The sequence below is a fragment of the Rhinoderma darwinii genome, chromosome 2, assembly GCF_050947455.1.
Source record: "Rhinoderma darwinii isolate aRhiDar2 chromosome 2, aRhiDar2.hap1, whole genome shotgun sequence".
NCBI lineage: Eukaryota > Metazoa > Chordata > Amphibia > Anura > Rhinodermatidae > Rhinoderma > Rhinoderma darwinii.
Window position 1 is genome coordinate 464,295,034 of NC_134688.1, and position 19,393 is coordinate 464,314,426.

Here is a 19,393-nt window from a genome sequence, read left to right on the forward strand (position 1 = left end):
GTTTGCAGCTCGTCGGCACCCCAGCAATGAAATCACCGAGGTGCCGTTGTCTGCAATGCCAACCGGAGGCCTAATAGTGGCCTCCCGTTCTGCCTAGTAAGGAAAACTTACGGGCCCCGCCCAGAGGCGGGGCCTAAAAGGCTTCCGTAGCCGTCGGCGAGATTATCCGGCGTCATCAGTGGTGGAAGGCAGCTGTATGTTACAGCTGACATCCACCTGTAACGGCAGGAACCAGAGCTAGCTCCGATCCTTGCCATTAACCTCTTAGAGGTTGCTAGCAGATTGCCTGGCATGCAATCAGGGCTGGCGACTGCTGCTATGGCAACAGGAGACCTAACAATGGCCTCCTGCTCTGCCATTACGGAAGCCGATTAGGCGCATTTATCCAAAAATGGTACCTATGAAAACTATAGCTTGTCTCGCAAAAAACAAGCCCTCATACAGCTGCGTCAACAGAAAAATTTCAAAGTTCCATATGATACTCACAACTTGGCGACAGAAAAAATACATTCCGTTTACAAAAGTAATTTTATTGTGCAAAAAGTTGTAAAACACATAACAAAGTGCTATAAATTAGGTATCGCTGGAATCGGACTGACCCGCAGAATAAAGGTAATATGTAATTTATAACGCATGGTGAACGCTGTATAATAAAAAAAACTATGCCAGAATTGCTGTTTTTTGGTCACCGTGCCTCCTAAAAAATATGATAAAAAGTGATCAAAAAGTCGCATATACCCCAAAATGGTACCGATAATAACTACAGCTCGTCCCGCAAAAAACAGGCCTCATACCACTACGTCTATGAACAAATAAAATTAGTTAAGGCTCCAATAAGTCAGGAAATAAAAAATGTGCAGGTCAGAGGGGAAAATTTCTTCTGTTTCAAGAGGCGATTTATCAAGGACCTAAAATTGCGAGTTATGCATCCCTCAGTTAAAGACTACACATACTACTCGGCGCCACACAACTCCTATTCCAGGTTGGACTATTTTTTCCTACGTCATGCACATCTTCCCAGCCTGACATCATCCTCCATAGATGACATAACGTTATCTGACCATGCCCTTATTTCCCTCACCCTAGCCCGCCCATTGGCCCATCCCACCCCCTGGCAGTGGTGACTGAATGAGTCCCTCCTGCAGGATACGACAGTGGTCTCTGAAGTAGGCCGAGACTTGGTGGAATACTTCGACAAAAATGACACACCGGGGATGGACCCGTTCTGTATATGGGAGGCGCATAAATGTGTGGTGCGAGGTTCCCTTATACGGATGGGAGCCAAACTCAAGAAAGAGCGGACGGCCCATCTCAGAGACCTACTGTCACACATACACAAACTGGAACAGTCCCATAGATAACACAGGATCGGTTACTAGGGGCAGAATTAGGGCAATTGCGGGAGCAAGTGCGATCACTCTGCCTTGCTAAGGCGAAGGCCACACTAGTCAAATGTAGAAGGCATTTTTATGAATTCAGTAATAAGCCCAGTAGGACATTAGCCCGCGCCCTCCGGAAAACCCGTTCGCGTACATACGTACCGCACATCACAGGTGCCCAGAATAAACGACTGCAACTCCCACATGACATCTCAGAGACCTTCCGTGCCTACTACCACTCTCTCTACAATCTCCCAAAGGCACCCTTCTCACAGGACGGCGGTAGCCAACGGGAGAGGATCGAGGAGTATCTCCGATCCTCGGGGATGAAATCCATCCCACTTGATGATCTAGCAGCCTTGGAGGCCCCTATCTCACCGGAGGAGTGGTCGTGGGCACTGAGGGACTCACCCACGGGGAAGGCCCCGGGACCGGATGGCCTGTCTTTGCCGTACTATAAGACCTACTCAGAAGTGCTCGAACCCCACTTTATCCGGGCCTTTAATTCGCTAACCGAAGGCGGCTCCATTCCCAGGGATACACTGAGGGCACATATCACGGTTATACCCAAGGAAGGGAAGGACTCATCCCTATGCCAGAGTTATCGTCCTATTTCCCTACTGGATGTAGACTTGAAACTCTTTGCCAAGATTCTGGCATATCGGTTGTCTCCGCTCCTTCAAACCGTAATACATACTGACCAAGTGGGTTTCATGCCCCTACGGGAAGCGCGAGATACCACACGGGCAATTAACTTAATGTACCAAGCGGCAGTCACGTCACTCCCCACTTGTTTTTTGTCAATGGACGCGGAAAAGGCTTTCGACAGGGTTAGTTGGGACTTTATGTTGGCCACTTTACGACACATCGGAATAGGGACTCATATGATGTCCTGGATCTCTGGTCTCTACTCCTCCCCGTCAGCTCAGGTCAAGGTCAATGGACACCTCTCATCTTCCTTCACGATTACTAACGGCACGCGCCAAGGCTGCCCTCTATCGCCTCTGATCTTTATTTTATGCCTGGAGCCCTTGCTGTGCCACATCCGCTTCAACCCGGACATTACAGGCTTGGACCTGGGCGGCAGAGCCCATAAGGTTGCCGCCTACGCGGATGATCTGCTGTTTTTCCTCACAGCTCCTAGAATTTTCTTGCCTAACCTGATGGCGGAGCTGAGTAGATACTCGAGATTATCCAATTTCAAAATAAACTACCAGAAGTCGGAGGCCCTTAACATCTCGTTACCACAGACTCTGGTCGCTGATCTGTCGGAGTCCTTTTCATTCAAGTGGGCAAGGGACTCGCTTAAATACCTGGGAGTTCGGCTTCCCGGTGATCTATCTCGCCTTTATGCGGTGAACTTCCCTTTGCTACTTCAACGTATAAAGGCGGACCTAGACACATGGACATCGGGCACATTCACCTGGTTCGGTAGGTGCGCAATTTTTAAAATGAACATCCTACCACAGATTTTGTACCTCCTACAGGCCCTACCGATACATATCCCACGCCCATTCTTTCAGTCCCTACTTTCCCTAGTGCACAAATTCATATGGGCAGGGAAACCAGCACGTATCGCCCGATCGTTGCTATTTCGTGTAAAGGGGGAGGGGGGCATTGGTCTCCCGGACTTTGTCTCCTATCACCACGCCTCCCACTTGACACGAATCTTAGATTGGTTCCGGCACGGCGGGATGAAAGAATGGGTGTCCATGGAACAGGCGTTTACATCCATCCCACTACAGGCCCTGCCGTGGTTGGGCAGACATGTTCCCAGGGTTGTGCGGTCCCACCCGACAATCGGTCCCACCCTAGCAGTCGCATTGCGGGTGTTTCCTCGGGGGGGAATTCTCGCCGTCCCCCTCCCCGCTATTTCCGATTTTAGGCAATCCTGCATTTCCACCGGGACTGGATAGTGGCCCATTTCAAGTATGGTTGCGGGCGGGTAAGGGGCAGGCCCTACAATTTCAGCAGGAGGGGAGGTGAATGTCAAGCGATCAAATACGAGCTCTGTCGGATACGGTCTCTTTCTCGGCGTGGCAGGTTACCCAGTTGCGACATTTCCTGATGTCCCTAGAACATCCTGGAGTGCAGAAACGGGACTGCTCCGCTTTTGAACTCCTGTGTACAGGCACAGGCACAATCCGACATGCTTTGTCCAGAGTCTATGGGTTCTTGATCTCGCCCCCCAATCTGCCGCCACCTCCGTACTTGCGTAGCTGGGAAAGGGACTTGGGCGAAACATAAGTCCTCCATGGCCAGTAGATTTCAAGAGGCAGGATTTAAGATATTGTCCCGTTGGTACAGGGTGCCTTCCAGATTGCATGCAATGATCCCGGCGGCCTCGCCACTATGCTGGAGATGTGGGGACCATGTGGGTACAATTATGCATATTTTCTGGGACTGCCCACTCCTGACTGGGTTCTGGTCCGAGGTGTGGCGTATTTCCTCAAAGTTCACGGATTGTCCTCTCCCGCGATCTCCGGGCCTCTTCCTGCTTCATTTGTGCGAGGTCCCACTGCCCTTGTATAGACGTTCGGTAGTTCGACACCTGGTAAACACGGCTAGGGCATGTGTTCCTGCACTGTGGAGACAGTCCTGTCCGCCGACGGTGGGCATGTGGTTCGGCAAGATCCAGGAGATCATGAGAATGGAGGACCTCACGGCATCAATGAAGGGGACTCATGCCTCCTTCCTAAAAACATGGCGTGAATGGATTCGTTTCCAAACGACCGAGGAATATAAAACCACCATGGCCTCGTGAATTCCCGTCTAGACACGGTATGTCAGGTCAGCTCCCCCCCTCCCCTCTTTTTTGTTTTCTCCCCCCATTTCCTTCTCTTTCTTTCCTCACTATTTTGTCTTTCCTTCTTTCTGTCTCTGCATCTCTCTTCTCCTTTGATGCACCTGTGCGCACTCAGGATATATCATGCACGGCTGCGGGTTCAGGGTGCATATCGGAGATTCCTTAATTAACTGTATTTAGCGACATGGTACTTTCAGGTGACCCCATGTACTTAGGCGGGGCAGATAACTGACCTGTGAAACGTTGACTGTTTTTCATTGCCTTTTTTCGCACTGTGTTATGCATATTCTGTACGATTTGTAATTTAAAAAAAAAAACACAAAATGACAAATAAAAGAATTAAAAAAAAAAAAAGGACCTAAAATTAGGGAACCAGGAAGGGGAGGGCCCAAACATATCTGCTGGAAGTGCCGGTGCCCGTATTATACCAGGACAACACTTCCCAGCAAAATTCCCCAAACTGCAAAGGTCCGGAGTGTTGACCAAAAGTGGGATAAGTAATGACACCGTTTACTAGTGCGACACCGGCCTGTGCATAAAGGATTGCTTCACAGCGTAACACACACCTATGGATTATTTTATTGTTTACCCCATTATTATACCACCTGACTATGCCCCTGATGTACTCTGCCCGGCTTACATGTACCCCCACATTATAAACTGAAACAACAGCAATACTCAAAGAAAACTACTACCAAGCAAAATTCACGCTCCAAAAGCCAAATGGCACTCCCTCCCTTCTGAACCCTACAGCGTGCCCAAACAGCAGATTACTTGCACATATATGGCACCGCCATAACCGGGAGAACCCTTTTAAGAATTTTTGGGATGTGTGTCTCCAGTGGCACAAGCTGGGCACGACCTATTTGCCACTGAAATAGCATATCTGGGGAAAATGTTTAATTTTTTTCTTTGCACCTTCCGCAGCGCAATCATTTATGGAAAAGACCTGTGGGGTGAAAATGCTCACTACACCTCTTAATAAATGCCTTGAAGGGTGTAGTTTCCAAAATGGTGTCACTTCTCAGGGGTTTCTTTTATTATTTCACATCTGAGCCTCTGCAATTGTGAACCAATACTGTGTAAGTCGCCAAATTAGGCCTCAATTTCGCATGGTACTCTTTCACTCCTGAGCCTGATCGAATGTCCAGGCAAAAGATTAGGGTCACTGTAATGACCGGGGGGTAGGGAAACGGACAAGTGAGCCCTAATCTACCCGCCACTCTGTCCCTGCCTACTTGCAACGACCCGCCCTAGGCGACGGGTTACAACTGGGCGGCGGTCCCTGCACTCAGTAAGTGCACGACAAACACGACAAACATACAAGGGAACACAAGCAAGGGAAAGGGGCAGTTGCCCACGGCAACACCGTGAGCAACCAGAGTGGTGAACGAGCCGAGTCAAGCCAGGAGTGTGCGAGGTACCAAACGAAGAGCAGAAGAGTAGTCAGTAAGCCAGGGTCTGTATGGAGCAGGAACAAAATAGAAGGAGCTGTAGCTGGGCCAGGAAACCACACGAAAAAGAATAACAAGCAAGGAGGAACAGGAAATGCAGGTATAAATAGACAGAGGGCGGGAGCTAGCTGAGTCTGGCCAGGCTGCGATAGGCTCTCCCACTCCTAAGCCTGCCAGCCTGAGTGGTGGAAGCTGGAGTCAGTCTCAGGGATGTAGATTCAGGTGCTGACTGATTAATTAAGGGAGTTAACCCCGAAGCTGTGCCTGGCAGATCCTTTACAGTACCCCCCCTTTTATGAGGGGCCACCGGACCCTTTCTAAGTGGACCTGGCTTACTGGGGAAACGCAGGTGGAACCTCCTGACCAATACCCCAGCGTGAACATCCCGTGCGGGTACCCAAGTCCTCTCCTCGGGCCCGTAACCTCTCCAATGGACCAGGTACTGGAGGGAGCCTTGGACCATCTTGCTGTCCACAATCCTGGCCACCTCGAATTCCACCCCCTCAGGGGTGAGGACGGGAACAGGAGGTCTCCTCGAGGGAGCCAAGGATGGGGAGCAGCGTTTAAGGAGGGAGGCATGAAACACGTCGTGTATACGAAAAGACGGGGGTAACTCCAGCCGGAAGGAGACAGGATTGAGGACCTCAATGACCTTATACGGCCCAATAAACCGGGGAGCAAATTTCTTGGACGGAACCTTGAGACGCAAGTTCCTAGACGACAACCACACCAGATCCCCGACCATAAACAGGGGGTTAGCAGAACGTTTTCTATCAGCCTGAGATTTTTGTATGCTCTGGGACGCCTCTAGGTTCTTCTGAACCTGGGCCCAGACTGTGCACAGTTCCCGATGAACGACCTCTACCTCGGGATTGTTGGAACTACCAGGTGAAACGGAGGAGAACCGTGGATTAAACCCAAAATTACAGAAAAAGGGAGAGACCCCTGACGAGTTACTGACCCGGTTATTAAGGGAAAATTTGGTCGAGGGGAATGAATGAGACCCAATCATATTGACAGTCAGAGACAAAACACCTTAAGTATTGTTCTAGAGATTGATTAGTCCTCTCCGTTTGACCATTGGTTTCAGGATGCAAGGCAGAGGAGAAGGACAGATCAATCCCCAACTTCATACAGAAGGCTCTCCAAAACAATGAAACAAATTGTACCCCTCTGTCCGAAACAATATTGACAGGAACCCCATGGAGACGCAGGATGTGTTTGACAAACAAGGTAGCCAACGTCTTGGCGTTGGGTAGTTTCTTGAGGGGCACAAAGTGGCACATCTTACTGAAGCGGTCTACCACCACCCACACCACCGACTTGCCTTGGGATGGAGGCAAATCGGTGATAAAATCCATGGAGATATGTGTCCAAGGTCTCTGGGGAATGGGCAACGAACGCAGTAAGCCCGCTGGTCGGGACCTGGGAGTCTTGGACCTAGCAGAAACCTCACAAGCGGCGACGTAGGCCTTAACGTCTTTAGGCAACCCAGGCCACCAATAATTTCTGGTAATGAGGTGTTTGGTACCCAGGATGCCTGGATGACCAGATAGTGCGGAGTCATGATTTTCCCTAAGTACCCTTAGCCGGAATTGCAGGGGAACAAACAGCTTGTTCTCAGGAAGGTTCCCGGGAGCTGAACCTTGATCAGCAGCAATTTCAGAGACTAAATCAGAATCGATCGAGGAAATGATTATACCTGGAGGCAAAATACAAGCAGGATCTTCCTCCGAAGGAGGGCTGGCCATGAAGCTACGCGACAGTGCATCAGCCTTAATATTTTTAGACCCAGCCCTATAGGTAACCAAAAAATTGAATCTGGTAAAAAATAACGCCCATCGAGCTTGTCTCGGGTTTAGCCTCCGGGCAGATTCTAGGAAAACCAGATTCTTGTGGTCGGTAAGGACCGTTACCTGGTGTCTAGCCCCCTCCAGGAAGTGGCGCCACTCTTCAAATGCCCATTTAATGGCTAAGAGTTCGCGGTTGCCAATATCATAGTTACTCTCAGTTGGCGAAAACTTCCTGGAGAAGTAGGCACAGGGGCGGAGATGGGTGAGGGACCTGGTACCCTGGGACAAGACAGCCCCCACTCCCACCTCAGATGCGTCAACTTCCACGATAAATGGCTCCATTTGGTTGGGCTGAACCAGCATCGGGGCCGAGATAAAGCACTTCTTAAGGACCTCAAAAGCCTGGACAGCCTCAGGAGGCCAGTGGAGGAGATCAGCACCTTTGCGAGTGAGGTCCGTAAGAGGCTTAGCGATGACCGAGAAGTTAGCAATAAATCTCCTGTAATAATTAGCGAACCCCAAAAAACACTGTAACGCCTTCAGGGAGGCAGGTTGGACCCATTCCGCCACAGCCTGAACCTTGGCGGGGTCCATGCGGAATTCATGAGGAGTGAGGATTTGACCCAAAAATGGTATATATCCTGTACCCCAAACACACATTTTTCGGTTTTGGCAAACAGTTTGTTTTCCCGAAGGACCTGGAGCACCTTCCTGACATGCTCAATGTGGGAGGACCAGTCCTTGGAAAACACCAGTATGTCAGCTGGGCCAGGAAACCACACGAAAAAGAATAACAAGCAAGGAGGAACAGGAAATGCAGGTATAAATAGACAGAGGGCGGGAGCTAGCTGAGTCTGGCCAGGCTGCGATAGGCTCTCCCACTCCTAAGCCTGCCAGCCTGAGTGGTGGAAGCTGGAGTCAGTCTCAGGGATGTAGATTCAGGTGCTGACTGATTAATTAAGGGAGTTAACCCCGAAGCTGTGCCTGGCAGATCCTTTACAGTCACATGTAGGGTGTTTCTAATACCGGGAAACACCGCATAATAATTAGACAGCTGTCTTGTTAGGGTGGCACAAGCTGGGCACCACATATTGGCATATCTATGGAAAAAATCCCATTTTCACTCTGCAACATCGAGTGCACACTAATTTCTGCAAAACACCTGAAGGGTTAACATGCACACTACACCACTAGGTAAATGCATTGAGGGGTGTCATTTCCAAAATGGGGTCACTTCTGGGAGGTTTCCACTCTTTTGGTCCCACAGGGGCTTTGCAAATACGACATAGCGCCCAGAAACCAATCCATCAAAATCTGTACTCCAAAAGCCAAATGGCGCTCCTTCCCTTCTGAGCCCTACTGTGTGCCCAAACAGCAGTTTATGACCACATATGTGGTATTGCCGAAAATTGCGTTACAAATGTTGGGGTTCCTTTTTTTCCTTTATTTGTTGAGAAAATGAAAAATTTTGAGATAAAGTACGTCTTATTGAAGAAAAGGGATTTTTTTTATTTTCACTACCCAATTCAAATAAAATCTATAAAACACCAGTGGGGTCAAAATGCTCACTACACCCCTAGATGGATTCCTCACGGGGTGTAGTATCCCAAATGGAGTCACTTTTGGGGAGTTTCCACTGTACTGGTACATTAGGGGCTTTGCAAAAGCGACATGGTTCTGAGAAACCAATCCAGCAAAATCTGTGCTCCAATAGCCAAATGGCGCTCGCTTGTCTTCTGAGCCCCGCCGTGTGCCCAAACAGCAGTTTATGACCACATATGCGGTATTTCCGTACTCCAGAGAAGTTGTTTTACAAATGTTGGGGTACTTTTTTCCTTTATTTGTTGAGAAAATGAAAAATATTGAGCTAAAGCTGCGTCTTATTAAAAAAAAAAGGATTTTATTTTCACTGCCCAATTCTAATAAATTCTATGAAACACCTGTGGTGTCAAAATGATCACTACACCCCTAGATGGATTCTTCAAGGGGTGTAGTTTCCTAAATGGAGTCACTTTCTGGGTGTTTTCTCTGTTTTGTCCCCTCAGGGGCTTTGCAAATGCGACCTGGCCTCCGCAAACCATTCCTGCTAAATTTGAGCGCCAAATGGCACTCTTTTCCTTCTAAGCCCCGCCGTGTGTCCAAACAGCCGTTTATTACCACATGTGGGGTATTGTTTTACTCGGGAGAAATTGCTTTACAAATCTAGTTGTGCATTTTCTCCTTTAGTTCTTGTGGAAATGAGAAAAAAATCTGCTAAACCAACATTTTCTTTGAAAGAATGTAGATTTTCATTTTGACGGTCTACTTCCAATAATTTCTGCAAAAAACCTGTGGGGTCAAAATGCTAACTATACCCCTAGATAATTTCCTCAAGGGGTGTCGCTTCCAAAATGGGGTCACTTGTGGGGGGGTTTCCACTGTTTTGTCTCTTTGGGGGCTTTGCAAATGCGACATGGCCTCCGCAAACCATTCCTGCTAAATTTGAGCTCCAAAAGCCAAATAGTGCTATTTCCCTTCTAAGCCCTGCCGTGTGTCCAAACAGCCGTTTATTTCGTTTCCCAAATGGGGTCACTTTTGAGGGATTTCCACTGTTTTGGCACCGCAGGAGCCCTTCAAACCTGACATGGTGCCTAAAATATATTCTAATAAAAAGGAGGCCCCAAATGCACTAGGTTCTCATTTGCTTCTGAGGCCAGTGCTTCAGTCCATAAGCACACAAGGGCCACATGTGGGATATTTCTAAAAACTGCAGAATCTGGGAAATAAATATTGAGTTGCACTTCTTTCTGTGTTACAAAAAAAATGGATTAAAAATGAATTTCTGAAAAAAAAAATGACATTTGTAAATTTCACCACTACTCTGCTTTAATTCCTGTGAAATGTGTAAAGGGTTAAGAAACTTTCTAAATGCTGATTCGAATACTTTGAGGGGTGAAGTTTTCTTGAAAATGTGAGAAATTGCTGCTAAAGTTCTAAGCCTTGTGATGTCATAGAAAAATAAAAGGATGTTCAAAAAACGATGCCAATCTAAAGTAGACATATGGGGGATGTTAATTAGCAACAATTTTGTGTGGTATAACTGCCTGTCTTCCAAGCAGATACATTTAGAAAAATGCAAATTTTTGCAATTTTTTTGCTACATTTTAGTGTTTTTTACAATTAAATACTGAATGTACCGAGCAAATTTTGCAAGTAATGTGTCACGAGAAAACAATCTCAGAATCGCTTGGATAGGTAAAAGCATTCCGACATTACTACCACATAAAGTGAAACATGTCAGATTTTAAAAATGAGGCTCTGTCAGGAAGGTCAATAGTAGCCAAAGCGGGAAGAGGTTAACGGGGTTAGAAAAACATGGCTCCTTCCTTTCGGAAACCACGCCATACTGACTGAACTTGTCCATGGGTTGTGTCTAGTATTGCAGCTCAACTCCATTGAAGTGAGTGGGTCTGATATTCAATACCACATACAACCTGTGGCATACCTCCCAACTTTCAAGTAACACAAAGAGGGATAAAACATGTGGCGCGTGCAGCGCAATTTTTTTTTCTTTTAAGCTACCCCTCTATTCTCGCCCAATCCCTGTCCGTACACACCCGATTCAGCCCACACAATATCATGCTCCCATAGTGCCTCCCACACAGTATAATGCCCCGATATCTGCCACCATACAGTATAATGCCCCCATAGCTGCCGCCATACAGTATACTGCTCCATAGATGCATCCATACAGTATGAAACCACAGATGCCCCCATACAGTATAATACCCACACAGATTCTCCCATGCAATATAATGCCCATACAGATACCCTCATACAGCATAATGCCCCATAGCTGCTCCACGGCAGCAAAATGCCCCCATAGCTGCCCCATACAGTGTAATGCCCCCATACTGTATAATACCCACACAGATGCCCCCATACATTATAATGCCCCCAAAGCTGCCCCCATACAGCATAATGTCCCCATAGCTGCCTCTATACTGTATAATTCCCCCTTAGCTGCCCTAGTGCCAGTGCTCTTGTAGATAGTGACACAGTGTCGATGTAGATAGTGCCCATGTAGATAGCACCACAGTGTCCCTGTAGATTGTGCCCCTATATAGTGCCACAGTGTCCATGTAGATAGTTCTACAACCCCCTTGAAGATAGCACCACCCCCCTTTAGATAGCGCCATTGGAACTCCCTCTAGGATTGAAATGCCCAGCCAGAGTGTTAGGGATCTGCCAGGTACTACGTCTAGGTATACTCCTGGGATTAATCAATCCACACCTGAGGCCAGACCTGTTAGACTGACACCGTCTCCCACCAACCAGGGTGGCAGGCTCAGGAGTGGGAGAGCCTATCGCGGCCTGGTCAGTCGGAGTTAGCTCCGCCCCCTGTCCTTTATTACCTGCCGTGTTCTCTTCCTCAGTGCTTGTAATTCTTCTGGATTCCTGGCCCCACTGCTGCTTGCTCCAGCCTGCTTCTGCCGTGCTTCTGCCTTGCTGCAGTTCCGCTTAACCTGCTTCGCTTTGCCCCTGGCTTGCTTCCTTCTCCGTGCTCACGTTGGTATACTCCACTTCATCCTGGTCCTGACTATTCGTTCACCGCTCCGTTTCCTCGCGGCGTTCCGTGGGCTACTGCCCCTTCCCTTGCGTGTTCCCTGTTTGTTCTCCCGTGCACTTAGACAGCGTAGGGACCGCCGCCCAGTTGTACCCCGTCGCCTAGGGCGGGTCGTTGCAAGTAGGCAGGGACAGGGCGGTGGGTAGATTAGGGCTCACTTTCCCTTCACCTCCTTCCTGCCATTACATAATTACAAGCCCATACCTAGTCTACCATTCTCCTACGCTGACGCTATCATGGACCCCCTTGAGACCCTGACCCAGCAGATGCAGGGCCTCTCCCTACAGGTCCAGGCCCTGGCCCAGAGGGTCAACCAGGGTGACGCTGCCTTAGTAGTACCCCTCACCTCACCCTCCTAAGGGTCTAGAACCCGACCTCAAGTTACCTGACCGGTTCTCAGGGGACCGTAAGACGTTTCTCTCCTTCCGGGAGAGTTGCAGACTGTATTTCCGCCTAAAACCCCACTCCTCAGGTTCTGAGAACCAGCGGGTGGGTATCATCATATCCCGACTCCAGGAAGGGCCCCAAGAGTGGGCCTTCTCCTTGGCTCCTGACGCCCCTGAACTTTCCTCTGTTGATCGTTTTTTCTCTGCCCTCGGACTCATTTACGACGAGACTGACAGGACTGCTTTAGCCGAGAGTCAGCTGGTGACCTTACGTCAGGGTAGGAGACCGGTTGAGGAATACTGTTCTGATTTTAGAAAGTGGTGCGTAGCTTCTCGGTGGAACGATCCAGCCCTAAGGTGCCAGTTTAGGTTAGGATTATCTGACGCCCTGAAGGATCTGCTGGTTAGCTACCCCTCTTCTGACTCCCTTGACCAGGTTATGGCCCTAGCAGTACGACTTGACCGACGTCTCAGGGAACGTCAGCTTGAACGTTTCAATGTGCTCCCCTCTGACTTTTCTGCGATCCCCCCCGAGGTCCCGTCCCCTCGCCCCTCCACGGAGGACTCGGAGGTACCTATGCAACTCGGGGCCTCCATGTCCCCTCGACAACGTAGGGAGTTTCGCAGAATGAATGGTCTCTGCTTCTACTGTGGGGACGACAAGCATCTACTGAACACCTGTCCCAGGCGCAAGAATAAAAAGCCGGAAAACTTCCGCGCCTAAGTGATCATCGGGGAGGTCACTTGGGCGCACAGGTATTTCCCGTTAATGTGAAACGCAATAAAATTTTGCTTCCCTTTCAGGTCTCGTTTGCTGGCCGGTCTGCCACGGGCAGCGCTTTCGTGGATTCTGGCTCATCTGCTAATATCATGTCTGTGGAATTTGCTATGTCTCTAAAGATGCCATTTATTGATTTACCTTATCCTGTCCCGGTAGTGGGTATCGACTCAACTCCCCTTGCTAATGGTTATTTTACTCAGCATACTCCTGTTTTTGAACTCCTGGTTGGCTCCATGCATTTGGAGCAGTGCTCTGTACTGGTGATGCAGGGATTATCGTCTGATCTGGTATTAGGTCTTCCCTGGTTGCAGTTGCATAATCCCACGTTTGATTGGAATACTGGGGAGCTTACCAAATGGGGTAGTGAATGCCTGTCATCATGTCTTTCTGTTAACTCTATTTCTCCCCGGGAGGAGGTAAACACGCTTCCTGAGTTTGTTCAGGACTTCGCCGATGTGTTTTCTAAGGAGGCCTCCGAGGTGTTGCCCCCCCATAGAGATTACGATTGCGCCATCGATTTGGTGCCTGGTGCCAAGCTTCCTAAGGGTAGGATATTTAATCTTTCATGTCCTGAACGTGAAGCTATGAGGGTGTATATCCAAGAATGCCTGGCCAAGGGTTTCATTCGCCCCTCGACTTCTCCTGTAGGTGCTGGCTTCTTCTTCGTGGGGAAGAAGGATGGTGGTCTTAGGCCGTGCATTGATTATCGTAACCTGAATAAGGTCACCGTAAGGAACCAGTACCCACTTCCTTTGATTCCGGATCTTTTTAATCAGGTTCAGGGAGCCCAATGGTTTTCTAAGTTCGATCTACGGGGGGCATATAACCTTATCCGCATCAAAGAGGGGGATGAGTGGAAAACTGCGTTCAACACACCCGAGGGTCATTTCGAATACCTGGTCATGCCCTTTGGGTTGTGTAATGCCCCTGCTGTCTTCCAGAATTTTATTAATGAAATCCTGAGAGATTACCTGGGTAATTTTCTTGTTGTGTACCTTGATGACATACTGGTGTTTTCCAAGGACTGGTCCTCCCACGTGGAGCATGTCAGGAAGGTGCTCCAGGTCCTTCGGGAGAATAATCTGTTTGCTAAGACTGAAAAATGTGTCTTTGGGGTACAGGAGATACCATTTTTAGGGCAAATCCTCACTCCTCATGAATTCCGCATGGACCCTGCCAAGGTTCAGGCTGTGGCGGAATGGGTCCAACCTGCCTCCCTTAAGGCGTTACAGTGTTTTTTAGGGTTCGCCAACTATTACAGGAGATTTATTGCCAACTTCTCGGTCGTCGCTAAGCCTCTTACGGACCTTACTCGCAAGGGTGCTGATGTCCTCCATTGGCCCCCTGAGGCCGTCCAGGCCTTTGAGACCCTCAAGAAGTGCTTTATCTCGGCCCCCGTGCTGATTCAGCCCAACCAAGAGGAGCCATTTATTGTGGAGGTTGACGCATCCGAGGTGGGAGTGGGGGCCGTCTTGTCCCAGGGTACCAGCTCCCTTACCCATCTCCGCCCCTGTGCTTACTTCTCTAGGAAGTTTTCGCCCACGGAGAGTAACTATGATATTGGCAACCGCGAACTTCTAGCCATTAAATGGGCTTTTGAAGAGTGGCGTCACTTCCTGGAGGGGGCCAGACACCAGGTAACGGTCCTTACGGATCACAAGAATCTGGTTTTCCTAGAATCGGCCCGGAGGCTTAATCCTAGACAAGCTCGGTGGGCACTATTCTTTACCAGATTTAATTTCTTGGTTACCTATAGGGCTGGGTCCAAGAATATTAAGGCTGATGCTCTGTCACGTAGTTTCATGGCCAATCCTCCTTCCGAGAAGGATCCTGCTTGTATTTTACCCCCTGGTATAATCGTTTCTGCCACGGATTCTGATTTAGCTTCTGATATTGCGGCTGATCAGGGTTCAGCTCCCGGGAACGTCCCTGGGGACAAACTGTTTGTTCCCCTGCAATACCGGCTAAGGGTACTCAGGGAAAACCATGACTCCGCTCTATCTGGTCATCCTGGCATCTTGGGCACCAAACACCTCATTACCAGAAACTATTGGTGGCCTGGGTTGCCTAAAGACGTTAGGGCTTACGTCGCCGCTTGTGAGGTTTGCGCTAGGTCCAAAACCCCTAGGTCCCGACCTGCGGGCCTACTACGTTCCTTGCCCATTCCCCAGAGACCTTGGACCCATATCTCCATGGATTTTATCACCGATTTGCCCCCATCTCAGGGCAAGTCGGTGGTGTGGGTGGTAGTAGACCGCTTCAGCAAGATGTGCCACTTTGTGCCCCTTAAGAAGCTACCTAACGCCAAGACGTTAGCTTCTTTGTTTGTGAAACACATCCTGCGTCTCCATGGGGCCCCAGTCAATATAGTTTCTGACAGAGGGGTACAATTTGTTTCCTTAGTTTGGAGAGCTTTTTGTAAAAAGTTGGAGATTGATCTGTCCTTCTCCTCCGCCTTCCATCCCGAAACTAATGGCCAAACGGAAAGGACTAACCAATCCCTGGAACAATATTTAAGGTGTTTCATCTCTGACTGTCAATTCGATTGGGTCTCATTCCTTCCCCTTGCTGAATTTTCCCTGAATAACCGGGTCAGTAACTCGTCAGGGGTCTCCCCGTTTTTCTGTAATTTCGGGTTTAACCCAAGGTTCTCCTCCGTTTCCCCTGGTTGTTCCAATAATCCTGAGGTAGAGGATGTTCATCGGGAACTGTGCACAGTCTGGGCCCAGGTTCAGAAGAACCTAGAGGCGTCCCAGAGCGCACAAAAGATTCAGGCTGATAGTAGACGTTCTGCTAACCCCCGGTTTGTCGTCGGGGATTTGGTCTGGTTGTCGTCCAGGAACTTGCGCCTTAAGGTCCCGTCCAGGAAGTTTGCTCCCCGATTTATTGGACCTTATAAGATCATTGAAGTCCTCAACCCTGTATCCTTCCGTCTGGAGCTGCCCCCATCCTTTCGCATACATGACGTCTTCCATGCCTCCCTCCTCAAACGCTGCTCCCCGTCCTGGTCCCCCTCGAGGAAACCTCCTGTTCCTGTTCTCACCCCTGAGGGGGTGGAATTCGAGGTGGCCAAGATTATGGACAGTAGGATGGTCCAGGGCTCCCTCCAGTACCTGGTCCATTGGAGAGGATACGGGCCGGAGGAGAGGACTTGGGTACCTGCCCGTGATGTTCACGCTGGGGTATTGATCAGGAGGTTCCACCTTCTCTTCCCTACTAAACCGGGTCCTCTTAGTAAGGGTCCGGTGGCCCCTCATAAAAGGGGGAGTACTGTTAGGGATCTGCCAGGTACTACGTCTAGGTATACTCCTGGGATTAATCAATCCACACCTGAGGCCAGACCTGCTAGACTGACACCGTCTCCCACCAACCAGGGTGGCAGGCTCAGGAGTGGGAGAGCCTATCGCGGCCTGGTCAGTCGGAGTTAGCTCCGCCCCCTGTCCTTTATTACCTGCCGTGTTGTCTTCCTCAGTGCTTGTAATTCTTCTGGATTCCTGGCCCCACTGCTGCTTGCTCCAGCCTGCTTCTGCCGTGCTTCTGCCTTGCTGCAGTTCCGCTTAACCTGCTTCGCTTTGCCCCTGGCTTGCTTCCTTCTCCGTGCTCACGTTGGTATACTCCACTTCATCCTGGTCCTGACTATTCGTTCACCGCTCCGTTTCCTCGCGGCGTTCCGTGGGCTACTGCCCCTTCCCTTGCGTGTTCCCTGTTTGTTCTCCCGTGCACTTAGACAGCGTAGGGACCGCCGCCCAGTTGTACCCCGTCGCCTAGGGCGGGTCGTTGCAAGTAGGCAGGGACAGGGCGGTGGATAGATTAGGGCTCACTTTCCCTTCACCTCCTTCCTGCCATTACATAATTACAAGCCCATACCTAGTCTACCATTCTCCTACGCTGACGCTATCATGGACCCCCTTGAGACCCTGACCCAGCAGATGCAGGGCCTCTCCCTACAGGTCCAGGCCCTGGCCCAGAGGGTCAACCAGGGTGACGCTGCCTTAGTAGTACCCCTCACCTCACCCTCCTAAGGGTCTAGAACCCGACCTCAAGTTACCTGACCGGTTCTCAGGGGACCGTAAGACGTTTCTCTCCTTCCGGGAGAGTTGCAGACTGTATTTCCGCCTAAAACCCCACTCCTCAGGTTCTGAGAACCAGCGGGTGGGTATCATCATATCCCGACTCCAGGAAGGGCCCCAAGAGTGGGCCTTCTCCTTGGCTCCTGACGCCCCTGAACTTTCCTCTGTTGATCGTTTTTTCTCTGCCCTCGGACTCATTTACGACGAGACTGACAGGACTGCTTTAGCCGAGAGTCAGCTGGTGACCTTACGTCAGGGTAGGAGACCGGTTGAGGAATACTGTTCTGATTTTAGAAAGTGGTGCGTAGCTTCTCGGTGGAACGATCCGGCCCTAAGGTGCCAGTTTAGGTTAGGATTATCTGACGCCCTGAAGGATCTGCTGGTTAGCTACCCCTCTTCTGACTCCCTTGACCAGGTTATGGCCCTAGCAGTACGACTTGACCGATGTCTCAGGGAACGTCAGCTTGAACGTTTCAATGTGCTCCCCTCTGACTTTTCTGCGATCCCCCCCGAGGTCCCGTCCCCTCGCCCCTCCACGGAGGACTCGGAGGTACCTATGCAACTCGGGGCCTCCATGTCCCCTCGACAACGTAGGGAGTTTCGCAGAATGAATGGTCTCTGCTTCTACTGTGGGGACGACAGGCATCTACTGAACACCTGTCCCAGGCGCAAGAATAAAAAGCCGGAAAACTTCCGCGCCTAAGTGATCATCGGGGAGGTCACTTGGGCGCACAGGTATTTCCCGTTAATGTGAAACGCAATAAAATTTTGCTTCCCTTTCAGGTCTCGTTTGCTGGCCGGTCTGCCACGGGCAGCGCTTTCGTGGATTCTGGCTCATCTGCTAATATCATGTCTGTGGAATTTGCTATGTCTCTAAAGATGCCATTTATTGATTTACCTTATCCTGTCCCGGTAGTGGGTATCGACTCAACTCCCCTTGCTAATGGTTATGTTACTCAGCATACTCCTGTTTTTGAACTCCTGGTTGGCTCCATGCATTTGGAGCAGTGCTCTGTACTGGTGATGCAGGGATTATCGTCTGATCTGGTATTAGGTCTTCCCTGGTTGCAGTTGCATAATCCCACGTTTGATTGGAATACTGGGGAGCTTACCAAATGGGGTAGTGAATGCCTGTCATCATGTCTTTCTGTTAACTCTATTTCTCCCCGGGAGGAGGTAAACACGCTTCCTGAGTTTGTTCAGGACTTCGCCGATGTGTTTTCTAAGGAGGCCTCCGAGGTGTTGCCCCCCCATAGAGATTACGATTGCGCCATCGATTTGGTGCCTGGTGCCAAGCTTCCTAAGGGTAGGATATTTAATCTTTCATGTCCTGAACGTGAAGCTATGAGGGTGTATATCCAAGAATGCCTGGCCAAGGGTTTCATTCGCCCCTCGACTTCTCCTGTAGGTGCTGGCTTCTTCTTCGTGGGGAAGAAGGATGGTGGTCTTAGGCCGTGCATTGATTATCGTAACCTGAATAAGGTCACCGTAAGGAACCAGTACCCACTTCCTTTGATTCCGGATCTTTTTAATCAGGTTCAGGGAGCCCAATGGTTTTCTAAGTTCGATCTACGGGGGGCATATAACCTTATCCGCATCAAAGAGGGGGATGAGTGGAAAACTGCGTTCAACACACCCGAGGGTCATTTCGAATACCTGGTCATGCCCTTTGGGTTGTGTAATGCCCCTGCTGTCTTCCAGAATTTTATTAATGAAATCCTGAGAGATTACCTGGGTAATTTTCTTGTTGTGTACCTTGATGACATACTGGTGTTTTCCAAGGACTGGTCCTCCCACGTGGAGCATGTCAGGAAGGTGCTCCAGGTCCTTCGGGAGAATAATCTGTTTGCTAAGACTGAAAAATGTGTCTTTGGGGTACAGGAGATACCATTTTTAGGGCAAATCCTCACTCCTCATGAATTCCGCATGGACCCTGCCAAGGTTCAGGCTGTGGCGGAATGGGTCCAACCTGCCTCCCTTAAGGCGTTACAGTGTTTTTTAGGGTTCGCCAACTATTACAGGAGATTTATTGCCAACTTCTCGGTCGTCGCTAAGCCTCTTACGGACATTACTCGCAAGGGTGCTGATGTCCTCCATTGGCCCCCTGAGGCCGTCCAG